Raw genomic sequence first — 26,849 nt, 5'->3', positions numbered from 1 at the left:
GCACAGGAGATACCAGGCTGGAGGTGGGACCCAAGGTGTCCTCACATCCCCCTGCTGTCTGTTTCTTATCCAGCTCTTGTCCCTTATCATGCTTTGGGGGCAATTTTCAAAACTACTTGCATTGGGCCAAAGACCGCTCACACTGCTTACCTGTGAGTATTGCACGAATTCACAAACCAAAAAATGCGCTCAGGTTTGAAACTTGCTGTGGGTATAATGTACTTGGCGGTCACTTGCACCTGCTTTTTCTGTGGGTAGAATTTTGCTGGAAAAGTATGTGTGAAGATTTGAAAATGTCGTCTATGTGTATATACTTCTTCTCTCCTGACCTACACATGCCACAAAAACGCCTCCGCTCAACGCAGCTGAAAGTGTGCATGTTGAGGGAGAATACGTAGACTTTGAGCCAAACTGAGGGAGATTCGCTATGTGTTGGTGGGAAGGAAGGGGAATAGAGGCACAGAAGTAAAGAAGAGATTACAGGGGTTCCTTTAGCCAACAAGCACGCATCACATTCCATCATGTCTCATCTGTTCATAGCGGTGAAGCCCACCTGAGGCTCCTTCCTAGAGCCAGGTCTTGTGTTTATGCTAAAGTGTATTAGCAGCTAGCAGCGTGCCCAGTCTGTTCTTCGGCAGAACTGTCAGAATTCTCCGCCTTATCAAATGGGAAGGAAAATAGACTCAGGAGAAGTGTAGGAAACATTCCTGCCCAGATGCACAGGACAGCTTCTGAGTATGAAACCAACCCACAGAAGCCAGATGGGATAAACGACACATGCACACTTACTCAGAAACTATTCCAAAATGCTCACCATGGACTAAGCTAACCCAGGAATGGCAGTGAGGCAAAACCAGCACTGCAGTTCAAGAAAGCACTGGATAAGCAGAGGGTTGGAGCAGTAAGGGTAAACCAAATATCAGTCAGGGTCGGACTTACTGCAGGAGGATATCTTTATCTACTATTGTTTGCTGTTTCTATATTATTAGGGATAGCCTGAATCCATTGAATTGTGGGATTTGTAGTCCTGAAATTCCCTGTTAGCAGTCAAACATAGCTAGTGAAGCCTAGCTCTGAGACTTACCAGCTAGTTCCAGGTTTGGCATTACCCCATGACTTGTAGAGATGTGAATCATGTGATCGATCGTCTTAACGATCGATTTTGGCTGGGGGGGGAGGGAATCGGATCGTCGCGGTTTTGTTTTTTAAAATATCGTGTAAATCGTAAATCGGGGGAGGGGGGAAAACCGGCACACTAAAACAACCATAAAACCCACCCCCGACCCTTTAAAATAAATCCCCCACCCTCCCAAACCCCCCCAAAATGTCTTAAATTACCTGGGGTCCAGTGGGGGGGGTCCCTGTGTGATCTTCCACTCTCGGGCCATGGGTGCGTTGATAGAAATGGGCCCGGCGCTACCTTTGCCCTGTCATATGACAGGGCAAAGGTAGCGCCGGCGCCATTTTGGTTCCTGTCCCCCGACATCATGAGCATAGGAGATCGCTCCTGGACCCCCGCTGGACCCCCAGGGACTTTTGGCCAGCTTGGGGGGGCCTCCTGACCCCCACAAGATTTGCCAAAAGTCCAGCGGGGGTCCGGGAACGACCTCCTGCACTCGAATTGTGTTGCCGTAATGAAAAATGGCACCGGCCGTATGGCCATATTGCCCTATTGCAAAATGGCGCCGGCCGTATGACTGTACGGCCGGCGCCATTTTTCATTATGGCAACACGATTCGAGCCCGAGAGTGGAAGATCACACCGGGACCCCCCCCACTGGACCCTAGGTAATTTAAGACATTTTGGGGGGGTTCGGGAGGGTGGGGGATTTATTTTAAAGGGTCGGGGTGGGTTTTAGGGTTGTTTTAGTGTGCTGGTTTTCCCGCCCTCCCCCTTCCCCTCCCCTTCCCCCGATTTACGATTTGTGACGATAAATCGGGGGAATTCCTATTATATATCGCCTCTAATGATTTTTGACGATTTAAAATATATCGGACGATATTTTAAATCGTCAAAAAATGATTCCCATCCCTTGACTTGTACTTCTTGATGTTCCCAAGAAACATGACTGGTTTAATTAGTTTCCTAAAGTTGTGGTTGTTCCTGAGTTTAGTTTGAAAACTTCTCTTTGACTTTTTTCAGGGGAAATAAAGTTTGAATGTTCCATTTGCATTGAAATCTAAGGACCTTGGGAAGAGCTGATTGATGTGGAGGTTATCTGTCAAACCTGTTTCTTTCTGGGAACCAAATCTGAGCATTTAATGTAGAGGGTTTTGCTCAGATAAGCCCCAGAAATTCAGACAAGTGCTGGCTTTAACTTCTGCAACTTACTGGGTGTCTGGTTTAATAGGTTTCTTAGAGACAATATTCAGCACCATTTTTTCAGTTAAGATTGAAAATCCCACCATGTTGACCAGCCCTGAGTTAGCCAACTAAAAAGTTACCCAGCTGACTGGGGGGGGGGGGGCGGACCAGGAACATGCTGGGGCAGACTCGGCTATCCATTTAAGTCAGCTGGATAAATAGCAATTTTCAGTGGTTTTATTTGGCTAACATATCCAGATAACTTTAGGACAGCTGAAGAACAGGCCTAAAATTACTTTAATATAGCTGGATGTGAGAAAGTCTACGGGAAACTCCTTCAGAGCACAACTATCTGGCCTGGTCCTCCTTAAGTCCCAACCCAGAAAGGGATCCTGAGACCAGGGAGGATCCCTTCAGCCTAGCAAAAGAAGACAGAGTCTAGAAGGGTTAGGAAGCAGGCAGAAAGCCAGCCTATGCTAAAACCTGCTGCGTGATGTCTCTGTGCTACCTGAACTTTAAGGTAAGCTGCATCATTTCTTTGTTTTGCTTTGCACTTTGTTTTTTCAATGTAAAGAAATTGCACAAAAGGAAACAGCCAGAGTCTGCCTCCTTATTCCTTCTGGTTGTTTCTAATCCACTATCGCCCCAGTTACCACATATGGTGGGAGCAGTGGGATGTCCTGCCTAAGCGGGAAGCATGGACAGGAGCCCACAGCCACAGCAGCAGAAAAAAAAAAACACTTCAGAGGGGTTTTTTCTCTTTTCTCCTGGGGCCTTCCAGTTCCACTCACCCAGCTGAAGCAACAACAAATCAAGTGCGTAGCCTGGCTGTAGAGTCAGGGTTCAAGCAGTGAGTCAGAGCCAGACAAGCCAGCAAGTTTTCTTGTTTTTTTCCCCTGTCTTTCCTCGGAGAGGTACTTAGTTTAGAGGCAGCTCAGAAAGCAGGGAAGATGGAGCAAATGATCCAGGTCCTTGCTACAGGGCAACATCACTTCAGAAGGCCCTGCAAATCCAAACTGACCACCAGCAAGTGCTGCGAGAATAACTTATGCAGCAAAACACAGTGCTAACTCAGGTAGCACAGGCCATGCAGACCGTTGTGACCTGGCCATCTTCCTTGTCACCAATTGTACTTAAGATGGCCCTGGAAGAAGAATTTCCTGAAGAATTTTGAACAGACCATTTGATTGGCAGGCTGGCCAGAAGATAGTTGGACAACCTCTCTAGGAAATCTACTCACCAGGAGTAGGCAACAGGCCTTCGAAACTGCCAATCCGGGCCACATATCAGGAAGTCAAAGCAGCCATGTTAGAGAGAACAGGACTCATCCCGGAAGTCTACCGACAGCGATTTCATCAAGGAATCCTTCAACCAATCCGTGGAACCTTTTCCACCAATTTAAGGATATGGCTTGGAAGTGGCTGTGCCCAGAAGGGAAGACTGGGGTGGAGATTGTCAATACAGTTATGCTGGAACAATTTCTAGATGGCCTAGAACACCCTATGCAGCAGTGGGTATGCAGACACCTGAATCTTAAGCTAGAGACTGTGTTGGAAATGGCAGAGGCTTATTACCAAGCTCAGACCATCTCTGAAACACAATGGGCTCAAGGGAGACTACCCAACCCAGGAAGAGGACACCGAAGTCCTAAGGACAGGAGATCCCAACAGCTGGTGGAGCCAGACATGCTGGACTTTTCTCCTTAACCGCAAAACCCCACAGGACCGCCATGTTTCAGCTACAAGGAAAGAGGCCATTTTGCATGGGACTGTCCCCATAGAGAAGGTGATCCAATGGATGTTAATGCTGTGGCCCCACATATTTGTAATTTCATGGATCTCCCTAGCTGGGGATTCTCTACTTTTGTGGTTGAGCTAGTTGATGTTCCTACCCAGGCATTTTGGACTCTGTAAGTGTAAAAATGCTCATTCAAAAAGAATTAATGAAGCAGGTATAGATTGAATATGACAGTCATGACCCTGGCATGCATCCATGGGAGGAGGAATAGCCTAGTGCAGTGGTCCCCAAACCTGTCCTGGTGGGCCACCAGCCAGTCGGGTTTTTGGGATATCCTCAATGAATATGCATGAGAGAAAATTTGCATGCACTGCCTCCATAACATGCAAATTTTTAAAGATGGCGCCGGCCATCCAGTACTCCCTCCATGTGACAGGGACCGGCCAATGGCACGGATACCCTGTCACATGGTAAGGGCAAAGGGCCATCGGCGCCATTTTGATTAGTGGCAGCCGACGGCCCGGGAGCGGGAGATCGCTCCCGGGACCCCCACTGGACCACCAGGTACCTGTAAAATGTTTTTTGGGGGGTCAGGAGGGTGGAGGAAGATAAGGGATTAATTTTAAAGGGTCAGGGTGGGTTTAAGGGTTATTTTTGTGTGCCGTTTTCCCGCCCTCCCCCAAAACGATAAGAGAACCCCCACGAACAATTTTGTGGGGTTTTCCTATCGGTTTCGGGGAGCCCCCAATTTCTGACGATTTTGAAAATATCGTACAATATTTTCAATCATCAGAAGTCCGATTCACATCCCTACTGATAAGTCTGGACTTCACCGAACCCTTCACAGTACAGACTGATGCCGCAGAAGTAGGTTTGGAAGCATTCTTAGTCCAAGAGAAGGATGGTCAAGAACATCCTGTGGCATACATTAGCCAGAAGCTGATGCCTCAGGAGAGATGTTACTCAACAGTCAAGAAGGAGGCCTTTGCAGTCAAGTGAGCCTTAGACACCTGGTGCTACTGCCTGCTGGGATAGCAGTTCATGCTAATAACGGATCACCAACTGCTCTTTGGATAAATAGAAACAAGGAGTCTAATACGAGAGTGATGAGATGGTTCCTAGCTCTACAGCCCTTCAACTACAAGATCCGACATAAGGCAGGAAGGGAGAATGCCAAAGCAGATTTCCTGTCCAGAGAGGTGTCCTGGTACAGGCAGGCACTCATCTTGGCAAGGCTGAGCTGAGAGGGAAGGTATATGAGGGAGTCTACAGGAAACGCGCTCAGACCACCTTAAGGGAGCAGCCAAGGCTATCTGCCCATGCCCAGTCCTCCTTAATTCCCAACCCAGCAGGAAGGATCCCTTCAGCCTATATTAAGAGAGGGCCCAGAAGGGTTAGGGAGGTCCTAGAGAGCAGACAAGAAGCCAGCCTATGCTAAAACTTGCTATGGGTGATAGCTCCGTGTTACCTGAACTTTAAGATGAGCTGCATCATTTGTTTGTTTTGCTTTGCACTTCGTTTATTCACTGTAAATAAATTGCATAAAAGGAAACAGCCAGATTCTGCCTCCTTATTCCTTCTGGCTGTTTCCAAACCACTATCGCCCAAGTTACCAAATGGGGATATTCAGAAGCTTGCCTGTTCTATTCGATATTACTGCAACGTTTGCTTGCCTGACCACAGCTCACTTTTGACCTCTCAGAGTTTTGGTGGCTCCCGTGTTTGTTTTTAAATATTTTCTCTGATTGTTTTTTGAGAGAGTGGATATTTTGGTACTTCATTTGCACTGAAATATAAGGTTTGGCTTTCTCAAGTGCTGGAGTACTTAAAAAATCTCCTAAGAAAACACAAATTTAGTCTGTTCTACTATATTCCTGTTGTGTTCTTTCACTCACATACCCCTATATTCAGCAAAGATTTAATTTTTGGATGATTCATCAATTAGTTAAATTAGTCATTCCTTACCACTAGGGATGTGCACATGCTTGACACAAACTGGAAATTTTATTGAAATATCCCAATTTCATTTCAATTCATGAAAAAAAGAAACACATTTTGTTCATTTTGTCATTGCTGACCATAAGAAAACCCTCTTGGTCCTCCCCAACTGATTCCCCCACCGAACCCTCCTACCAGGAGTGATCCCCAGTCGCTCCTGCCTTGCCAGGGGTACGTTTAGAAATGGCACCAGCAGACTGTGGCGAGGGCCATTGTTGATGGCACCAGACAGGCTCAGACCCAGGTCAGCACCAATTTGTCTGGAAGAAATTTACTATAGCATTGGTCTTGGTCTCCTTGTGCTGTTTCTAAGCATGTTTCCAGCAGGGCAGCAGCAGCGACTGAGGATCACTCATGCCCTGTGAAGAAAAAGAAAAATAAGGCAAGAGGCTTTGGGGGAGGGGAGAAAGAGGGTGATCAGAGAGTCAGCCTGGATAGGTTTTTTAAATTATTATTATTTCCTACTGGTTTTTTTGGTTAATTTTATTTTTCCTTTCATTTTTTTCATTTAAAGTAAAAAAAAGAAAGAAAAAATAAAATGAAAAAAACCAACAAAAACACAGAATTTTAAAAAAAAAATGTCTACGTGCACTTCTACTTACTGCTTTACTCAATTAAAGGTTCCCCTCCCTCAAATAATCCCACCTACAACCCACCTGGTTTAGTTCCTTCCTAATGTTTGCAAGTGTTTTCCACAATTGGAGGAGTAGTTGAAAGCTCCTTTTTGACCCTAATCTGCCTCCATAGCTAAGGAAGACCTTTAGAATGGACCCGTTTTATAGCAGATTGAGGTAGATATTCTATGCCTATTCACACTAAATAAGAATAGGATGATCAGTAGCACTGTACTTAACCAGAATTCTCCTTTAAATGTCTTCCCCAAGATCATATTTGATGATAATTCTCAATTTAACCCAACCTATGACCTCTTACTTTAAACCTCCTCAGTCATGGCCTTGCTCTCTTAACTCAAAATCTTGCATTAATTTTTGTTGTGTGCCTTGTCAGTCTGTCTTGATTAAATTATAAACTCTGCAGTGGGGACTGTTTTTTCTAAGTGTCTGTCCAGCGCTGCATAGATCTGGTATGTGCTATACAAATAATAATAATAATAATTAATAATCTGTTATTTGTATGTTCTTAATGTTCCTTATTTAATTATGCAATAATTGTAAAGCCTGTTGCTAAGTTCTGTTATATGTAAACCAGCGAGATGTTCCCAACGTTCGTCGGTATATAAAAGTTATTAAATAAATAAAAATAAATAATAAATACTAGTGCCAAAAGTCCATAAAATATTAAAGCAGGAAAACCTGGTCTGGCTCAGTCCGTCTGAAGCCATCTGCTAGCCCTTGATGTGAAACCATGCAGCAAAACATCCTTATCAAAATCCCTTTACTGAAAAAGCCTTGTGGCCACCAGGGGATATTACAGCACCATAGCTAAAAAGAACACATCTGTGAATAATACATTAATGCTTGCTCAAACTTTGTGTCTGTCTGTGGTTTGAATGATGGTTTTTGTTCTCACTGAATGTGGAATATGCCGCTTGCAGGTCTTCTTTCCTCTGGCTGATGCTACTAAGGTTGTGTCTCATCACTCAGAGGGAGACACATCCTGAGCTCTGAAGGGTTCTTTCACTCTGCAGTAGACAATTTTAACCAATATATACATAGGGATTTTACCAAGAAGGCACATAGCAGCCACACATGGCCAAAGCCTGTAATTGCTGACAGGCACATAGCAAACAACTGCAAAACAAAGCCTCTGTAGGCTATTAGACACTGCTCTTACCCTTAAACAACTTCAACAAAGTACAGGAATATTTTCCATAATCATCCTGGATCTGATAGGCACAGGCTGCCGCTAGTACTGCCGCAGACAGATGACAGAGATATTTGTAAATAAAAGAACCAAAATAATTAACCCCATTACCAAGTCTCCAAAGGCAAGTTAATAAAGTGCTTGCAGGGACCCGGCTGACAGTGAGTAATAGCCACTGTCACAGTGTCTGCATGGGCTACCCAAACCATTTTACATCATTCTTATAGTGCAGCCTTAACCTCTTCTGCGCCTGCACAAATGATACCAGGGATGCCTAATTCCAGCTGGGTTCTATGCGTGCATGGAAGATGTTCTTACCAGATTTAATGCGCAGGCTGTGGCAGAGTCTGATTTGCCCAGAAAGGTTTCAGGATGCTCCAATGCTGGATATCGTATCAAAAGCATCCCCAGGAGGAGGAAGGAGGGCGGGACAGGCAAACGAAAACATAAGAAGAAATACAGAAGAATGCAAGAGAAGAAAGACGATGAGAGTGCGGGTGAGGCAGACCAAATAGCGAGAAGGATAGCTACACGATGTTAGGTTCCATTTTAGGAGTTAACCACCCAGGAAAATAAATCTGGGCATCATAGTGGATAATACATATTGAAATCATAAGCTCAATGTGCTGTGGCAGTCAAAAAAGCAACCAGAATGTTGGGAATTATTAGGAAAGGAATGGCAAAACAGAGGATATCATAATGCCTCTGTATCGCTCAATGGTGAGATCGCACCTTGAATTCTTTGTGCAGTTCTGGTCACCACATCTCAAAAACAATATAGTTGCACTGGAGAAAGTACAGAGAAGGATGACCAAAATGATAAAGGGGATGGAACAGCTCCCCTATGAGGAAAGGCTAAAGAGGTTAGGGCTGTTCAGCTTGGAGAAGAGACGACTTAGTGGGGGTATGATAGAGGTCTACAAAATTGTGAAAGGTCTTGAATGGAAAAATGTGAAATGGTTATTTACTCTTTCAGATAATACAAGGACTAGGGGGCACTCCATGAAGTTAGCAAGTAGCTCATTTAAAACAAATTAGAGAAAATTCTTTTTCACTCAATGCACATTTAATGTAGATGGGTTTAAAAAAAAAGTTTGGGTAAGTTCCTGGAGGAGAAGTCCATAACCTGCTATTAATCAATAGGGAATAGCTACTGCTTGTTGCTGGCATCAGTAGCAGTGGCCAATCCAAGTCACAGGTACTTGTGACTTGGATTGGCCACTGTTGGAGACAGAATACTGGGCTTGGTGGACCCTCGGTCTGACCCAGTATGGCATATCTTATGTTCTTATGATTGTAGACCAGAAATCATAAAAGTTTTGGTGAAAATAGTTTTATGTTTTTTTTCACTAGCATAGTTAAAAAAAAAAAAAAATCACAGGAAAAAGAATATTGAAACATGGACCATCAGCAGACACCGACAGAAACAGACTTTTCCTTTGATTTCAACAACATGGAGGCAAAGATGTCATTATTTTGCCACTATTTGGCATGTAAGGTATCACAGGACAAACAGGAGGATTGCATGTAATCACCCACGCATCCCACCCCCTTTCAGATACTCCGACTTTGAAGAGAAAGTAGGTACAAGTTCCACATTACATTATTTGAAAGTAATGGTCATCCTCCAGCTCAGATAGTAAGGGGTTAACACCACTGTGTTCCCCCCCCCCCCCACCTGCCTTTCATCCATGTCACCTGACAGTGTGTGGGAGGAGTGGGTTTCTAGATAGGAAGTAAGGGAGGAGTGGGACATCTAGATAGGAAGTAACCAGTTTTGCCAACCTCGCTTATTTCCCACACGTTTGGGTTTATTTTTATAGTAATTTGCTTTTTTTTTGCATTTGCATTTACAGGTTGCTTATAACTGGGCTTTTTTTCCCCTCCAAATCGCATGCTTTTTTGGGTTTGGTAGGCGAGACTTGTGCCCTGCTGTTCCTGGGATTGGCTGCTGCTGCTGATGCACAATTAAACTCTGGAATTTGTTGCTAGAGGATGTGGTTAGTGTAGTTAATATAGCTGTGTTTAAAAAAGGATTGGATAAGTTCTTGGAGGAGAAGTCCATTACCTGCTATTAATTAAGTTGACTTATATAATAACCACCGCTATTATTAGCAATGGTAACATTGGTAACTTAGTTTTTTGGTACTTGCCAGTTCTTATAGCCTCCATTGGCAACTGTTGGAAACAGGATGCTGGGCTTGATGGACCCTTGGTCTGACCCAGTATGGCATATTCTTATGTTCTTAAGTTCTTATGAGGCCTGTCCATAGCAGTGGCGTAACTACGGGTGTGCCTGGGTGGGCCATGGCCCACCCACTTTTCATTCAGGCATATAATAAACAGTCTCAGGGCAATGGGGCAGCCAATTGACAGTCCAGGCACTCAGGCAGGATTCCCAGCAGCATCAGGTGAGCAAGTCAGTGAGAGTACGGCGCAGTACTCTGGTTGACTTGCACCACAATTTTCTGAACTTTTGAGAGGGGAAGAAGCTTTTATGCAGCATCGCAGGGTTGAACGCTGGAGTGAAGCACTCAGCTGGCAACAGTCAAAGAGAATAGGTACCTTAAGGGTGAGAAAATAGTGTGATGGGGCCAGAGATGTACTTGGAGGGGGAATGAGTGTGAGGGGGCCAGAGATGTGCTTGGAGAGGGTGGGGAGGGGGAAATGAGGGTGAGGGGGCCAGAGATGTGCTTGGAGGGGGAATGAGGATGAGGGGGCCAGAGATGTGTTTGGAGAGGGTGGGGAGGTGGAAATGAGGGTGAGGGGGCCAGAGATGTGCTTGGAGGGGGAATGAGGGTGAGGGGGCCAGAGATGTGCTTGGAGGGAGAATGAGTGTGAGGGGGCCAGATATGTGCTTGGAGAGGGTGGGGAGGGGAAAATGAGGGTGCGGGGGCCAGAGATGTGCTTGGAGGGGGAATGAGGGTGAGGGGGCCAGAGATGTGCTTGGTGGGGGAATGAGGGTGAGGGGGCCAGAGATGTGCTTGGAGGGGGAATGAGGATGAGGGGGCCAGAGATGTGCTTGGAGAGGGTGGGGAGGGGGAAATGAGTGTGAGGGGGCCAGAGATGTGCTTGGAGGAGGAATGAGGGTGAGGGGGCCAGAGATGTGCTTGGAGGGGGAATGAGGGTGAGGGGACCAGAGATGTGCTTGGAGAGGTTGGGGAGGGGGAAATGAGTGTGAGGGGGCCAGAGATGTGCTTGGAGGGGGGAATGAGGGTGAGGGGGCCAGAGATGTGCTTGGAGGGGGAATGAGGGTGAGGGGGCCAGAGATGTGCTTGGAGGGGGATTGAGGGTGAGAGGGCCAGAGATGTGCTTGGAGGGGGAATGAGGGTGAGGGGGCCAGAGATGTGCTTGGAGGGGGAATGAGTGTGAGGGGGCCAGAGATGTGCTTGGAGGGGGAATGAGGGTGAGGGGGCCAGAGATGTGCTTGGAGGGGGAATGAGGGTGAGGGGGCCAGAGATGTGCTTGGAGGGGGAATGAGGGTGAGAGGGCCAGAGATGTGCTTGGAGGGGGAATGAGGGTGAGGGGGCCAGAGATGTGCTTGGAGGGGGAATGAGGGTGAGAGGGCCAGAGATGTGCTTGGAGGGGGAATGAGTGTGAGGGGGCCAGAGATGTGCTTGGAGGGGGAATGAGGGTGAGAGGACCAGAGATGTGCTTGGAGGGGGAATGAGTGTGAGGGAGCCAGAGATGTGCTTGGAGGGGGAATGAGGGTGAGAGGGCCAGAGATGTGCTTGGAGAGGGAATGAGTGTGAGGGGGCCAGAGATGTGCTTGGAGGGGGAATGAGTGTGAGGGAGCCAGAGATGTGCTTGGAGAGGGCGGGGAGGGGAATGGGTGAATATAAATACATTCTAATAAATGTAGTTTTAATCTCACTTGTTTTTGTTTTGGGCTTGTGCTAGCTTTTCGTTGCCCTGTGTGAACAATTACTGTGCTGTCCCCACTCCCCCCCCAGCCATGCATTCATTCTTTGTCCCGGGACCACCAAAAAAATGCCCAGTTCCCTTCAGTGATACAAACTTTAAAAATGTACCCCCCCCACTCCAAACCCAAGGCTGGTGCAAGGGTATTAGGTGCCTCAGGCGACCCCCTATAGCCTTGCACAACGCCCCCCACCCCATTCCACACACTCAGTTAAGAGTTATGCATTTATATTTTACATGAAAAATATCAAAGTACAGTATTCTGATGTAAAAATATCACTTACATTATATTTACATGCACTGCTGTGATGCCAATGCCAACCAGAAATCCCTGCAAAAAAGACATTTGGAACCCATAAGGTATTAGGCTTATTGTGATGTGTGTTGGGTGTATACTTGACCCTCTGAAAGCCTTAAAACATTAATACACTTCCTATTGTGAGAAAGCCTCACCTCAGTCACACATGCAGGACATAAACAGACCCTCACCAAATACAGAATAGAGCAGCCATAAAGTAGAAATACAAACATGCAGACAAAAATTGAACTGGAAACCGGAAGAAACCAGACACTCTATGCAGTGCAACAATGAAAAAAGCAGAACCATCACCATTCCTCAAACATCAAACAATAAAATCAAGAAATAAAATAAATACATAATCCTAATACTAAAAACATACTAATAATATTTCAAAAAAAGCTGATGAATAAAAGATCAAATAATTAAAAACTCATATTCAAGATTTTTTAAATGTCCCAAACACCAATAAAATATTTCAAAACAGCAGACACAGTAAATAACACCTGAAAAATAAAACTAAAAAGGATTTTAAAAATTCACACTCTCCATACCTGGGCACTTTGATTGCCAGTGATCCCGAGATTGTCATGGATTAGTGGAAGTGGGTTGCACAAACTTTCTCCACTCTTTCTTATATACACACATACACTGTCTCTCAGACAAACCTGCAGGCGTCTCCAGCTTTTCTGTGGTTGGGATCTACCTGCAGCATCAGGCCATCATCTTCATTTCAGCTGCTGGCAGGTTGGAATCCACCCACTGCACCCATTCTCACACACACAGTTCCCATTCATACACATGCACACTCTGAAGGCACCCCCCCCCCCCCCCTTTTCTTTTGCCAGCAACCTCGGAGCCTCTCTCGTTCCTCTGCTGCTGCTTTCACTGCTGTCGCGTGGCTATTGGGGAGGCGCCGATTGCTGCTACTGGCAGTGAAGCCCATTCTGCTGCCTCTTCTTTGCAGGCACCGCAGTATTAAAAATTTGCAGGGCTTCCTGTTCCTCCATGCTGATCTCGTACATCGCGAGACTGGCATATAGAAAGTGGTACTCTTGCACATTCCCAAAGCTAACATATGCCAATCACTAAAAATTAAAAAATGTGGTGGTTTTTTTTACCTTTGCTGTCTGATCTTAGTTTTCTAATTGGTTGGTCACAGGCTTTTTTCCCCATCTTCCCTTTCTTGGTCTTTTGTCAATTCCTTTCACAGGGGCTCTTTTTCTCTGTTTCTTCTCTATCTAGCAGTCGTCTTCTTTTCTTCCCTCAAACACACAATCAGACTCTCATTCTCAATACTATCTCTCTCTCTCTCACACACACACACTCACTCAGGCTCTCATCCAAATATGCTGTCTCTCTCTCTCTCACATATATGTATACACAGGCTCTCACTCACATGCTATCTCACACACACAGCTCTCACTCTCAAATGCTCTCTCTCATACATGAATTCACACTGACTCTCTTTCACATGCTGTCTCTCACACACACACACAGGCTCTCTCACTCTCACTTGCTGACTCACACAAACACACAGGCTCTCACTCTCACATGCTGTCTCAGACACACAAACACACACACACACACACACACAGAGGCTCTCACATTCTGTCTCTCCGTTCATACAGGCTCTCACTCCCATACACAGTCTCTCAACTCACTCTCATACACAATCTCTCACTTCACTCTCATACACACACACATACACACTATACAAGACTTCACCTCTTAGCCTCCTCTTTGCGGGTCGCCTCAGGATGGGCTCTGCGGTGGCCCTGATCTTCTCGGGCCACTGTGAGGTGGGATACGCGGCGGCTCTGCTGCAATCTCTACTGCTCCTCTGCATGCGGCCGATGCTTCTCTTCTTCCTGCCCACACAGCTCCAGCAATATTTTTCTTCCAGGGCTGCATAGGCAGGAAGGAGGAGGGGCACCTGGACATGAATTTTTCTTCAGGCCATGGTGGGATGAGCTGCACCACGGCCCCGAAAAGTTTCCGCCACCAGTGGGATCGGGTCCACTGGCAGCAACACGAGCCTCTCCCTGCTCCCGACGCCACCCCACTGGGTGTGCTACCCCATGCAATTGCACGGTTTGCACATCCGGTGGCACCAGACCTGAGGACTACCTGGCAACCCTGGAAGTAACCTGTACTAGTGAATCTGTCTCTGTCTTTCTCCTCGCTTGTTGTGCTGGCTATGTTCTGGCACAATCACCTGTACAGAACCACCTAACTGTATATATATTTCAGTTTCCCAACTGAAGAACCCTTGCATGCTTGCCCAGAGGAGCTTGGATTCACTTCTGTCTCACAGTTTCTCCTGGAGGCATGAAGGTCCCTGCTGCATACACACCCAGTCCCGATCCTGAATAAGCACATCGGGCCAGAACTGGTACCAGACAAGGAGAGAAAAATCCTCATTGGGAAAATGGATGTATCTAGAAATGTACAACATGCCTTTCTGGAACAAGGTGTCGCCATCCATAATCCCCCTGAACTGAAGCCAAGGGGTACCAAGTTTACTGCAGCCTGCGAGAACACTCCACGTACTCCCGCATCCTCGTGCCTCATTTCAGAAAATCTTATTTGTAGTTTGAGCTCTCTTCACCACGTCTCCAGGAACTTATGAAGAAAAGTCCAAGGATCGCCTCACTGCCGTGTGTCTATTTTAATTAATGCTAAAAAAGAAACTGTCATTTTCAGATTTCTAATCAACAAGAAATTAATGGGCCTCAGTGGCTCCTGTAGGTTTGTCCCAGTAAGACGCTTTCCAAGTTAATCTACTCATTAATATTCAGTGAGTGCACGACATCCATTTAAAATTGTTAGTGACAAGGTGTGTAGCAGAATTCACAGATCTGCAGGAATCTGACAGGGGCGGCACAGTGGATGTTTCAGCTGTAGCAAAGCAGCCAGTCTGTGACAGGGATAGGAGAAAGGGTGAGTGTATATCACCCCCAGGCTCCGAGCACTTCCAGATCCCCCCGGAAAGCAGGACTGTGCCAGTGCTACTAGGCAGACACGGTAGGAAAAGTAGGGAGCGATGCTACATCACCACCAGGAAAGTCATCAGCTTTACCAGCACTGTAAGCTTCCAATGCTTTATTCTGCAGACATGCCAAAGGTGCATTACTAAATTATAAAGAGGTCAGGTACATTCAAGAGTGTTGAGTCATCTGATAAGAACAAACCTAGGCTGAGATTTTAGAAAAAAATTGCAAAGAACTATTTCTATAGAATGGATTTGAAAAGATGTTCCTATACGTGATGTTCCATCACGGCCATCAATGAGCAATGTACATATTCTGCATGTTGTGAAGACTGAAACCCGTTTCTGTTCCTATCCTCTGAAACAGCACCGTGCCCAGGTATTGCAAGATAACCAATACTGTAGAGCAGGGGTGGCCAACTCTGGTCCCCAAAAGCCACAAACAGGCCAGGTTTTCAGGATATCCGCAGTGAATATGCATGAGACAGATCTGCATGCACCCCCCTCCATTGTATGCAAATCTATCTCATGCACATTCATTGTGGATATCCTGAAAATCAGACCTGTTTGTGGCTCTCGCTCTAGTGCTTCTTTACTAGAAACATCACGGAAATCCAAGGGCACCCCAGATTTTTCCACTTCCATTATCGGCTAGGCCCAGTTCTCAGGTAAATTAATCAGATCATGTCCAGGTACTTCTAAACAAATCCACGATGTGAAACTTTATACTTCTCCAAAACCAAGATGTATTTGTCACCGGATTGTGGGAGGAATTCCTGACATGCTCTCTTAAGAAAGCAGAAGGCAATCTCCTAGTAAGTCTCATTTCTCACTGCTGCTGTCTAGATCATGGTCTTTCTATTCCAGACCCTAAGTATTTGGACTACAGCAAAGATCCGAACCAGTTCCCGAAGAACAGGTCAAGTAACAACAGTCAGGTAGACAGAGTTTGCCATATTGCCCCATTAGGACCTGCTGGGTTCTTTTAGGTGACCTGGAGACAGAATGCAGAGCTTGACAGACCTAGTTCACTAAGTGGCTATTATTTTATCCACTCACATTGTAGGTGTTCCAAGGGCGGGATTAGCCAGCTAGGAAAGTCACAAGAATAACTGGCCTAAAGTTATCTGGCTGTGTCAAAATCCCCACAGCCTCAACTACTATCGCCATCCCTTACAACCCCAGAAGCCAAAGAACTCCCATCCGGCCCTGCAATCACCTACCTTCCACCCTGGCAGCCCAGTGAAGATAAGATGACCTCCTGCCTGAACCCACAATCATGCTTCCTTCTCCCTCCAAGCCCTGATGCCAAAATAACCCAGCTGGGACCCGCTGTTCATCCTCTCTCCCTCGCTCCCAGCAGCCCCAGTCCTCAGCTTTTCTCACTCTGGACCTACTGATCATCCTTCCTCCTTTCTCCACACCCAGATGCTTAAATAACCTCAGTGTTTGGGGCAAGGGGATTGGCTAAGGATCAAGGAGGGTGGGAGGAAGGGAGGGTGAAAAGCAAGTCTTTGGGGGGGGGGGAGAGGGGGATCGGTTAGCTGGCTAAATTTTCAGTAAGCTGCTTACTAGGGTCTTATCTGGCTAGATTCAGCTGAAAGTATCCTAATCCTGCCAGGGCTGAGTTTACCCCTTTATAATAACACATAGGAGAGCAGTGGTGGATAGGAATCAGTCAGCCATGAGAGAGTCGGCAGGTTTCTGGAGCTCTGAGAATCAGCCCATATCTCTGGCTGCTAAATCCCTCTTACCTCTGCTCCTTTCTGACTGTGATAAACCTCTCACAGAGTCATGTGCCAATTAGCTATCACACTAAAACACCCCAGGTCTGAGGAAGCACGTCTCTAGATAGGCACTGTCCCCAGCAGCCACTGGCAAGATAAGCAAATATATATGTGGCAGGGCTTGCACGTTAATGGTAAACATAAACAGTGAGAAAGTCGGACCGTGGGACTGGGAGGCCAGAATTCCCGGATTTTAATGTGCCATCACCTCCCTGCCCCTCAGTTCTAATCCCAGCTCTGTCATGGACTCGCTCTCTCTATGATCCTGGGTGAATCGCTTCATTCTTATGCAATGAGGTAACAAGAAAAACCGGGCCTGTTCCTTGTCCTGCTTCGGAGGCTCTTCTGCATGTTGTGAAGACTGAAACCCGTTTCTGTTCCTATCCTCCTCCACCTCAGCCTGCTTCTGAAACATTTTGGTTATCTTTTTTGAATATAAAACCAACATATATTTTTAAAAATGTGTAGCCTGTGCTATCTACCAGTCTAGGTGGGTAACAATCACATTCATAATAAAACCATCAAATATGGAATAAATTCAGTCAGAGAATTTCACTACTTGCCTAGCAAACCCTGATCATTTAACTTGTGAAAAGGTGATTGCTGTTTTGTTTTTCTGGGGGGTGGGGAGCTATAATCCTCCTGGTTTTTCAATGGTCATAACCTAATTGTGTCCCCAATGGGGGTCAGGTGGCAGGGCTTCACCAGCAATCAATCTCAGCCAAAGGGCCAAGAAGGGACCATTCTCGGCTCATAGCTCAAAATCTCATCTTTGATTTTACACGTGATCCAATTACTCACTGTAACTGTAATAAAATTCAGAAAGAGGCCGAGGACTGCATTTCATTCAAAGGTGATCTTGGAGACTCAGAGCTAACACAGATGAGCTAATGATGAATTATCATCGACTGCAGAGCCCCAGCATCCCTATGGACAATTTGGCAATGGCCAGAGGCACCATTACCGAAGGGTGCCAGAGTGCTGCCATCTGCCAGCAAAAGCAATGTGGCCGGCAGGGCCTCAGTAAGAGAAAAAGCAGCACAACCTCACTGAAATCAACAGCATGGTCAGCAGCAGGGCCTTAGTAAGTGGAAAAATAGGGCGGCCCTGCTGCTTTTCCACTTACTAAAGCCCTGCTGACCATGCTGTTGATTTCAGTGAGGTCACGCTGCTTCAGAGGAGGAGGAAGAACGTGCCCTGCCCTGCTTTGCTGGATGGAGTCCAAGGTCAGAGTTGAGTCGGCCTCTAGGGCTGGAAGTCGTTCCCTTGACCATGGGGGCTAAAGAAGGAAAATGTTGCTGCCTGCTGCTCCAAGGGGGGGAGGAGAGGGGGGTGAGAAAGAACATTGTATATTTGAGAGAGAGAGTATATATGTATATGTGTGGGAGAGAGAGCATGTGGGTGTATGTGTGTGGGAGAGAGACTGCATGTGTGTCTATGTGTGGAAGAGACAGCAGGTGTATGGAAGAGAGAGCATGTGTGCATGTATGTGAGAGGTAACCTCATACGGTGAACATAACATGCATATCCTCTGAAAACTCAGAAAACCAATATGTTAAATCAGAGGTCCTAGGCAAATTTACATGCCATACTGTATTTTTATTTTGTACAATCTGTTTACAACAATGTTTCAAACACACAATTTTTTACACATATGGATCACCTTGCCATATATCACCTATTGTAATCCCATTATATTAACCTAAAATCCCATATTATATCCCCCATGCATACCTTACCCTCCAATCATTCCATTCATACCATTCACACATACTTACATAAAACCATATCCATACCAAAACATACTTTGCAAAGTACAACCACAGTTGTCTCAATTTAACTAAATCTACTTGTAACGTAATCTATTTTTATACTGTGATGCTGTTTCCTTTAGTACATTTATCATTGTATCAGGCAATTCAGGTATACTTCAAGGATCAATGTCTCCTAATTATGAAAATATTGTGTCCTGCTCTATAGCTGTTATTTATCCAATGTACCTTACATGATACAACAATAATATTCACAGGCACTCTAATAGTGCTATTATATCATACTGTCCTCCATGTTATCCTCATGCTGTCCAACGAGAGCCTCGTTTCACCCTGACTCTCAGGGCTTCCTCAGGGACATCAATCTCTCATATTCTCAAATGTACATCATCCTGCAAAGGAATGCATAATAATCTCTAAACCCAGTACTATATACATATAATGATGTTGGTGGTTAATATTATTTAAGAGTTTTGTATAAGTTAAATGTTTATTGACATTTTGAAATCATGTTGATAATACAGTTGTGTTTATTATATTGCAGACATTGCTATAACACATTGGACCTCAATTTGCAATCAGAACTGTGTTAGCTTTAAAATTGGGCAACAAGTTGATGTACATTTGAGAATATGAGAGATTGATGTCCCTGAGGAAGCCCTGAGAGTCAGGGTGAAACGAGGATAGCATGGAGATAGCATGGAGGACAGTAAGATATAATAGCACTATTAGAGTGCCTGTGAATATTATTGTTGTATCATGTAAGGTACATTGGATAAATAACAGCTATAGAACAGGACACAATAATTTCATAATTAGGAGTCATTGATCCTTAAAGTATACCCAAATCGCTTGATAGATACAATGATAAATGTACTAAAGGAAAAAAACAGCATCACAGTATAAAAATAGATTACGTTACAAGTAGATTTAGTTAAATTGAGACAACTGTGGTTGTACTTTGCAAAGTATGTTTTAGTATGGATATGCTTTTATGTAAGTATGTGTGAATGATATGAAAGGAATGATTGGAGGGTAAGGTATGGATGGGGGATATAATATGGGATTTTAGGTTAATATAATTTATTTATTTATTTATTTATTTAACATTTTTCTATACCGACCTTCATGGTTAAATACCATATCAGGACGGTTTACATCGAACAGGGATAAAAATAATTAGGTAAAGGAAGAGACAAAGTTACATTAAACGAGGACCGTGAACTTGGAAGCTTAGGTAGCTGGAAGAAAAGAGATAAAGTTAAGTTAAAGAAAAGAGAAATAACAAATTCCGGACTAGAGATAGTTCAGAATAGAATTAGTCCATATGTTAGAGTATAATGGGATTACAATAGGTGATATATGGCAAGGTGATCCATATGTGTAAAAATTTTGTGTTTGAAACATTGTTGTAAACAGATTGTACAAAATAAAAATACAGTATAGCATGTAAATTTGCCTAGGACCTCTGATTTAACATATTGGCATGTATGTGAGAGAGCATGTGTGAGAGAGCTTGTGTGTATGTGTGTGGGAGAGAGAGTATGTTGGTATGTGTGTGGGAGAGGAGAGAGAAAGCATGTGTGTATGTGTGAGAGAGAGAGGAATCATATGTGTATGTGTGTGGGAGAGAGCGAGCATATGAGAATGTGTGTATGAGAAGGAGCATGTGTGTGCACAACAATCCCACGTCCTCTCTGCCTGCTAATCCATGACAATTTCAGGGCATCTGGAAATCAAAAGTTCCCAGGTAGGGATAACGGGATTTTTAAAAATCTTTATTAGTTTTAATTGCTTGGTGTTATTTGATGTGCCTGTTTTGAAATATTTTATTGGTGTTTGGAAAATGTTTATGAGTTTTAAATTATTGAATGTTATTCTATTCATTAGTTTTGAATTATTCTTTTTATTGGTATGGTTTTACTAATTTTATTGTTTTATGAGGAATGGTAATACTTCTGTTTTTTCCATTGTTGCAATGCAAATTGAATTTGGCTTCTTGCAATTTCCAGTTCAGTTTTTGTCTGTACATTTCTATTTATACTTTATGGTCTCTTTATTCTGCATTTGAGGGTCTGTCTGTGTTTTGCATGTGTGACTGAAGTGAGGTTTTCCATTATTGTGTAGTTTCTATGTAGGAATCTATAGCAGCTTGGCTTGTTCTGTTTTCCTTATTGGGGGTGTATTACTGTTTTTGGCCTGGTGTAATATTTGCAGTATTAACTTTCATAGGTAGAGTGGTTGCTGTTTGAATGCTGGCAGTTAGTGTTTTGATATATAAAGTTTATTGCACTGTAATTCTGTATTCTTGTGGCTCTCTGAGGGTCATGCTCATGCCCAAGGTGCATTACAATAGGCTTACTATCATATGGGTTCCAAGTATCTCTTGCTTTTTTGCAGGGTTTCTGTTTGGCACCTCAGCAGTGTATGTAAATATAATATACATATTGTGATGTTTTTACCTCAGAAGACTGTGCTTTGAATGTCCTTTTTCATGTAAAATATGTTATTATAAATGCATAATTTTTAATTGGGTGTGATGGGGTGGGGGTGCAAGGCTGTAAGGTTTTCCTAAGGCGCCTTATACCTTTGCACCGGCCGTGAGCATTGCTGTACAAACATTTAACAGTCTCCCAACTTGTGGGTGTTATGTGTTGTGTAATGGGTGAAGCGCAGTTTTTCATTTGGCCATAGGTGCCACAGTGCCTGGCTACAGCTCTAATCGACTGAGACTTGATTTGGGGTTTTTGTAAGGAAACCTTCATCATATTTAGCCACCAACCTACTGCTGCCTGATGCTTCTCTCCTTGTTCAATAATAACTGAGACAATACATTTCATTGTGATGTCATCAATCATTGTCAAAACTGCCTTGCCATTGGTTAAGGTCAACTACTACAATTACTACTATTTATCACGTCTAAAGCACTACTAGGCATATGCAGTGCTGTACAGATACACAGAAGAGACGGTCCCTGCTCCATGGAGCTTACAGTCCAGTCAAGACAAACAGTTCATGGGAAGTATATTTATTGCAGACATGTGATTAGGATTTAAAAGCAGCCTTAAAAAGATGAGATTTTAGATTGGACTTGAATATGGCCAGAAAGGGAGAATGAGGCACCAATTGGGGGAATCCACTCCATGCATATGGCACAGCAAGGTGGAAAGAGCCAGTTGGGACTGGGTGGTGGAGGTGTGACTGACTTGTCCGATGAAAGGAATTCATGAGGAAGAGTTTAGGGCCAGAGAAGATAAGTAAAGGTTTCAGCAGTTATCCAAAAAGCAACATTGAAGAACCCTGTGGTGTCCCCAGAGCACTGTAGGTCCGGGATGGCCAATCCCGGTGAGAATTTCCCCATCCCATGCTTTATTAATCCGGTAATAACTGCGAGATTACAGAGTCCTTTATTTAACTTGTATGACTAAAGTCTGATGGGGCCTTTATTCCTGATCCCTTCTCTCCAGTCTGACAAATACTTACAGCAACCCACCACCAGTGCCAGAAGAAAAACAGACGAGGCAGCTCCAAAGGCTTCACGTCCGCCCTCCAGCAACCCGTCTTATTCACAAAGAATATAACCCATCAAGAGCAGCTCAACCTTTGCTGTTTGATAAGACGGCTGCAGCACCCCCGTCCCCACCCCCCACCGAGAGTGGGAAGAATCAGAGCCCCCTCAGCGATAATCAGATAAAATAACTGTGGGCAATAATCTGAATAGCAAACATTTGCTTCGTTAGAAGGTCCCGGCGATGATCTGCAAAGCAGCACACAGCTCTCCTGTAAAAAAAAAAAAAAAAAAAGCTTTGCCACATTTTTATTTCTCTGGTATATGTTTCTAATTTCCTTATTTTCGATAACGATTGCTACTGGGAGTATAAACATTTTACAGAAACAAACACGCATTTCCATTCAATTTTTCTGCATTCCTCTTAAGGAGAGCAGAGTACAATTGTTTAATTAAACTCTAAATCTGAAATAGAAGGTAATTCCAGCAAGAGACTCGGCAGCGCTGGCAGACTATAAAGCAGAGGGCCAGGCAGACTCGGCAGGAGAGCGCAGGGCTGGGACCCCACGGAAAGGCAATTCCAGGAGAACTGCATGGCATTTTCCCTTTCACATCCCTCAGAATGAGAGACACTCTCTGCATGGAGAAAGAAAGAACACCAGTTCTTGCAGTGGGATAATTAGCTAAAACCATAGCTTTCCAGAGAGGGCGGAAACGTAACCACTTTCCCTCTCTTGTGATCAGAAGCTTAATGAGATACCTCCCACCAAGTACTCAGCAGGCATCCAAAACTTCACAGGACAGGCAGGAGCAGGAGCTGTCAGAGCTCGGGTACCAGATTGCATCCCCTACTTCAATCATATGTAATAGATATCCGCACACATTCAGGGCATACCGAGGGTTCTCTGGCGCCGGGAGCCAATGCATTTGTGCTGTCTCCTTGCTACCTGCCCCGCCCCCCAGCGCCCTCCTTCCTGTAGTAATGCTGAAGGTTACAGAAAGTCACATTAATATAAACCCAAAAAAAAAAAGTTAACTGACACGACTGTGGTGAACAGCCTATGGGGTGAAAGTGTCCCTGTGCTCACAGTGAGGAGGCTAGCAGTGCGAAAAGGGGATCCCTTGCGCTAGTAGGGGTGAAGGCTGACTTCACCAAGCCCCTGGGTTGGTCACCCTGTAAGGGTCCACATAAAAAAAAATAAATCCCATCCTCCAGCTGGTTAATGAACCATGGAAAATCCTATGCAACGAAATTTGAAAAGACTGGTGGAAAGGTAATGAGGAGGGATCCTCTTGAAAGGAGAAGCACACAGGGAGGGACCTCTATTAGGCTGGCCAGTACCGCTAGGCAGAACGAGATACCTCACAATAACTTTGTACCAATAAATTGCAAGACAAGATGGATTTTACTTTTTTCCAGTACATGTCTCTTGTCACTGAAAACAGAAGCAGTGATTTCTTTTTTCCAAAAAACAAGGAATGCTAAGTTTTATCCTATATATTATTAATCTAATGAGGATTATACCTTGGCCCTCACAAGTCACAACCAACAAAATCCTTTTTTTTTTTTTAGCACAATACAAAACCTCCAGATGACAAACTAACATCAACAGAACCCCCAATGTGCCACATTATCGTAACTCCCAGGGGAAAAGCTTTGTTTGTGTTATGTTAAGTCTCCTGCCCCTCTAGCAGCCTCTCTTGTAGGGACGGGTTCGGAAAACGGACACCAGCAAAGTTGAGTGTCCGTTTTCCAACCCGCGGGCCGCAGGGATTTTTTTTTTTTTAATTTTTGGGGCCTCCAACTTTATATCGCTATGATATTAAGTCGGAGGGAGTACAGAAAAGCAGTTTTTTCTGCTTTTCTGTACACTTGCCTGGTGCTATCTATCTCTGAGAGTAAAATGTGCAGCTTGGCCGCACATTTTACTTTCTGTATTGCGGGTCACTAACTAATAGGCTCAACAACATGCATTTGCATGAGATGAGCACTATTAGTTTCAGGGGGGTTGGCCGCGCGTTTTCCATGCGCTATTCCCTTACAGTATAAGGGGTAATAATAGCGTGTCAAAAACATGCAGCCAAATGAGGTCTAAACGGTGCGCTCAGCTGGGCGCACCGTTCTGTATTGGCCTGAAAGTAAGTCACATCTAGTGCTGGGTACAAGCTCTCCCTGTTTCACTCATCCTGGGGATAAGACTAGGGTTGCCAACTGCCCGGTTTTGTACCAGACAGCCAGGTTTTTGGCTGTGCTGTACAGTATCCGGTGAGAAGTACTGACCGGATACTGAAAATCCGTTTTTTGCAAAAGGCTCCTCTTTCCTACAGCTTCCTGGTTACAGGGAAAGACAGAGCAGAGAGCTACACTGTGTCCCCGCCCGCTTGCCTCCTTTCCTGCAGTGTGATTGGATGGGATGGGGAGAGGAGGCGGGACATAGCACAGCCCTCAGTTCCCAGTGGCTTCACAGATCTCTGCAGCATTGCCCTCTGGGTCCTTCCCTTCTCCCTCACTGACAGGCCGATACAATACAGTGCGCTCAGTGGAGCACACTGTTAACCCACATTTGGACGCGTGTTTTCAACGTGCTAGCTTTACCCCTTATTCAGTAAGCGGTAATAGCGCGTCGAAAACGCGCGTCCAACCCCCCCGAGATTAATAGTGCCCGCAACATGCAAATGCATGTTGATGACCCTATTAGTCATTCTTGCGCGGTATAGTAAGTAAAATGTGCAACTAAGCCACACGCTTTTCTTTAAGAAATTAGTGCCTACCCAAAGGTAGGTGTTAATTTCTGCCTGTGCCGGGGAAGTGCACAGAAAAGCAGTAAAAACTGCTTTTCTGTGCACCCTCTGACTTAATATCATGGTGATATTAAGTCGGAGGTCCCAAAAGTTAAAAATAAAAAAAAATAAAAATTTAAAATCCGCCCGTGGCTCCCGGGTTGAAAACCGGATGCTCAATTTTGCCGGCATCCGGTTTCTGAACCTGTGGCTGTCAGCGGGCTCGAGAACCGATGCCAGCAAAATTGAGCCATGATATTAAGTCGGAGGGTGCACAGAAAAGCAGTTTTTACTGCTTTTTTGTGTACTTTCCCGGTGCCCAAAGAAATTAGCGCCTACCTTTTGGGTAGGCGCTAATTTCTGAAAGTAAAATGTGCGGCTCGGCTTGCAACCAAGGATCCAGCCAGGGTCCAGAGAGGTGGACGAAGAGGATGATTGGGCCCAGGAGGCTGGAAGAGTTCTTTACCCTCGGAAGCCTGCGGCTCCCCCGGGAGGAGCCCGTGAGAGCCTGAGCCGCTGGGACTTAGGAGAATCCTCTGGGCCAGTGAGTACCGGATACCTGAGGTGGTGGAAGGAGCCAAAGTCGGAGTCCAGGAGCAAAGCCGGGTCAGAAGCCAGAAGTCAGAGATCCAAAACCAAAGCCAGGGATGGAAGCTGAAGACAGTCGTAGGACGGAGCTGGGTCGGAAGCCAGAAGTCAGAAGTCAATACCAAAACCAGGAGCGGAAGCTGAAGACGAGTCGGGAGACGAAGCCGGGTCAGAAGCCAGAAGACAGACGAGACGATCCAAGATCAACGCTGCAACCAGAGACTCAGGGGCTGAGTGAACCTCGTTGCAAGGCACAGAAGGAGTCCAGATGCAGGGTTTAAATATCCTGATGGCGTCTGACGTCATCCAAGGCATGGCTAAAGTTTTCCCGCGCTGGCCCCTTTAAGAGGGACTCCTCCTCGTGCGCGCGCATCTAGGGGGTGGGGCTAGCCGCGGCGGATCGTCAGCGTCTCTCCTGAGGAGCGAGAGACGTGCTGGAAGTCCTGCAGGCCCGAAGAGGCCTCGAAACGGCCCAGGCCGTCCCCGAGGTAGGTGGAGGGACCGGGGCACGGCCCGGGACCGCAACACCCAGCACTTGTCCCCTTTCCAAGTTAAAGCTTAGCACCCTCCAAGTTCTCCCCAATGCCCCCATGGCCAAGGCAAGCATTCTCCCAGTTCTCTTTGGTAAGTGGAGTGCCACAGGGATCAGTTTTGGGACAATTTTTGTTCAATATATTTGTGAGCCACATTGTGAAAGGGATAGAAGGTATCATTTGTCTTTTTGTGGATGATACTAAAATCTGCAACAGAGTGGACACACGTGAAGGAGAAGAGAGAATAAAAAGTGATTCAAGAAGGCTTAAAGAGTGGTCAAAAACTTGACAGCTGGGATTGAATGCCAAGAAGTGCAGAGTCATACATCTGGGGTGCAGTAATCCAAAAGAGCTGTATGCGATGTGGGTGAAAGACTAATGCGCACGGACTGGGAGAGGGACCTTGGGGTGACAGTGTCTGGTGATCTGAAGATGGTGAAGCAATGTGACAATTCGATAGCTAAAGCCAGAAGAATGCTGGGCTGCATAGTGAGAGGAATAACCAGTAAGAAAAAAGAGGTGAAATTGCCCTTGTTCTGTTCCTTGTTGAGGCCTCATCTGGAGTACTGTGTTTAGTTCTGGAGATCGTATCTCAAAAGGGATAGAGATAGGAAGGAGGCGGTCCAGAGAAAGGTGACCAAAATGGTGGGGAGAGGCTGAAGAATCTAAATATGTATACCCTGGATGAGAGAACGTTCAGAGGAGATATGATACAGAGTTCAGATACCTGAAAGGTTTTAATGATGCACAAACTTCAAACTTTTTCCATTGGAAAGGAAACAGTGGAACTAGGGGTCACGATATGA

General features: G+C 45.2%; 1 long non-coding RNA gene across 1 annotated transcript in view; it reads left to right on the top strand.

Annotated features, from left to right (window-relative positions):
• Positions 1-2,730: 2,730 nt before the first annotated feature.
• LOC115089568 overlaps positions 2,731-26,849 on the top strand; it is a 61,331-nt gene continuing 37,212 nt past the window's right edge. The window contains exon 1 of the long non-coding RNA XR_003856170.1: positions 2,731-2,824. This is a non-coding gene — a long non-coding RNA (uncharacterized LOC115089568). The remainder of the gene's footprint in view (positions 2,825-26,849) is intronic.

Source organism: Rhinatrema bivittatum, chromosome 4 (genome assembly GCF_901001135.1).
Source record: "Rhinatrema bivittatum chromosome 4, aRhiBiv1.1, whole genome shotgun sequence".
NCBI lineage: Eukaryota > Metazoa > Chordata > Amphibia > Gymnophiona > Rhinatrematidae > Rhinatrema > Rhinatrema bivittatum.
The sequence above is the reverse complement of the archived record's forward strand: the minus strand, read 5'-3'. Positions and strand labels throughout refer to the sequence as shown.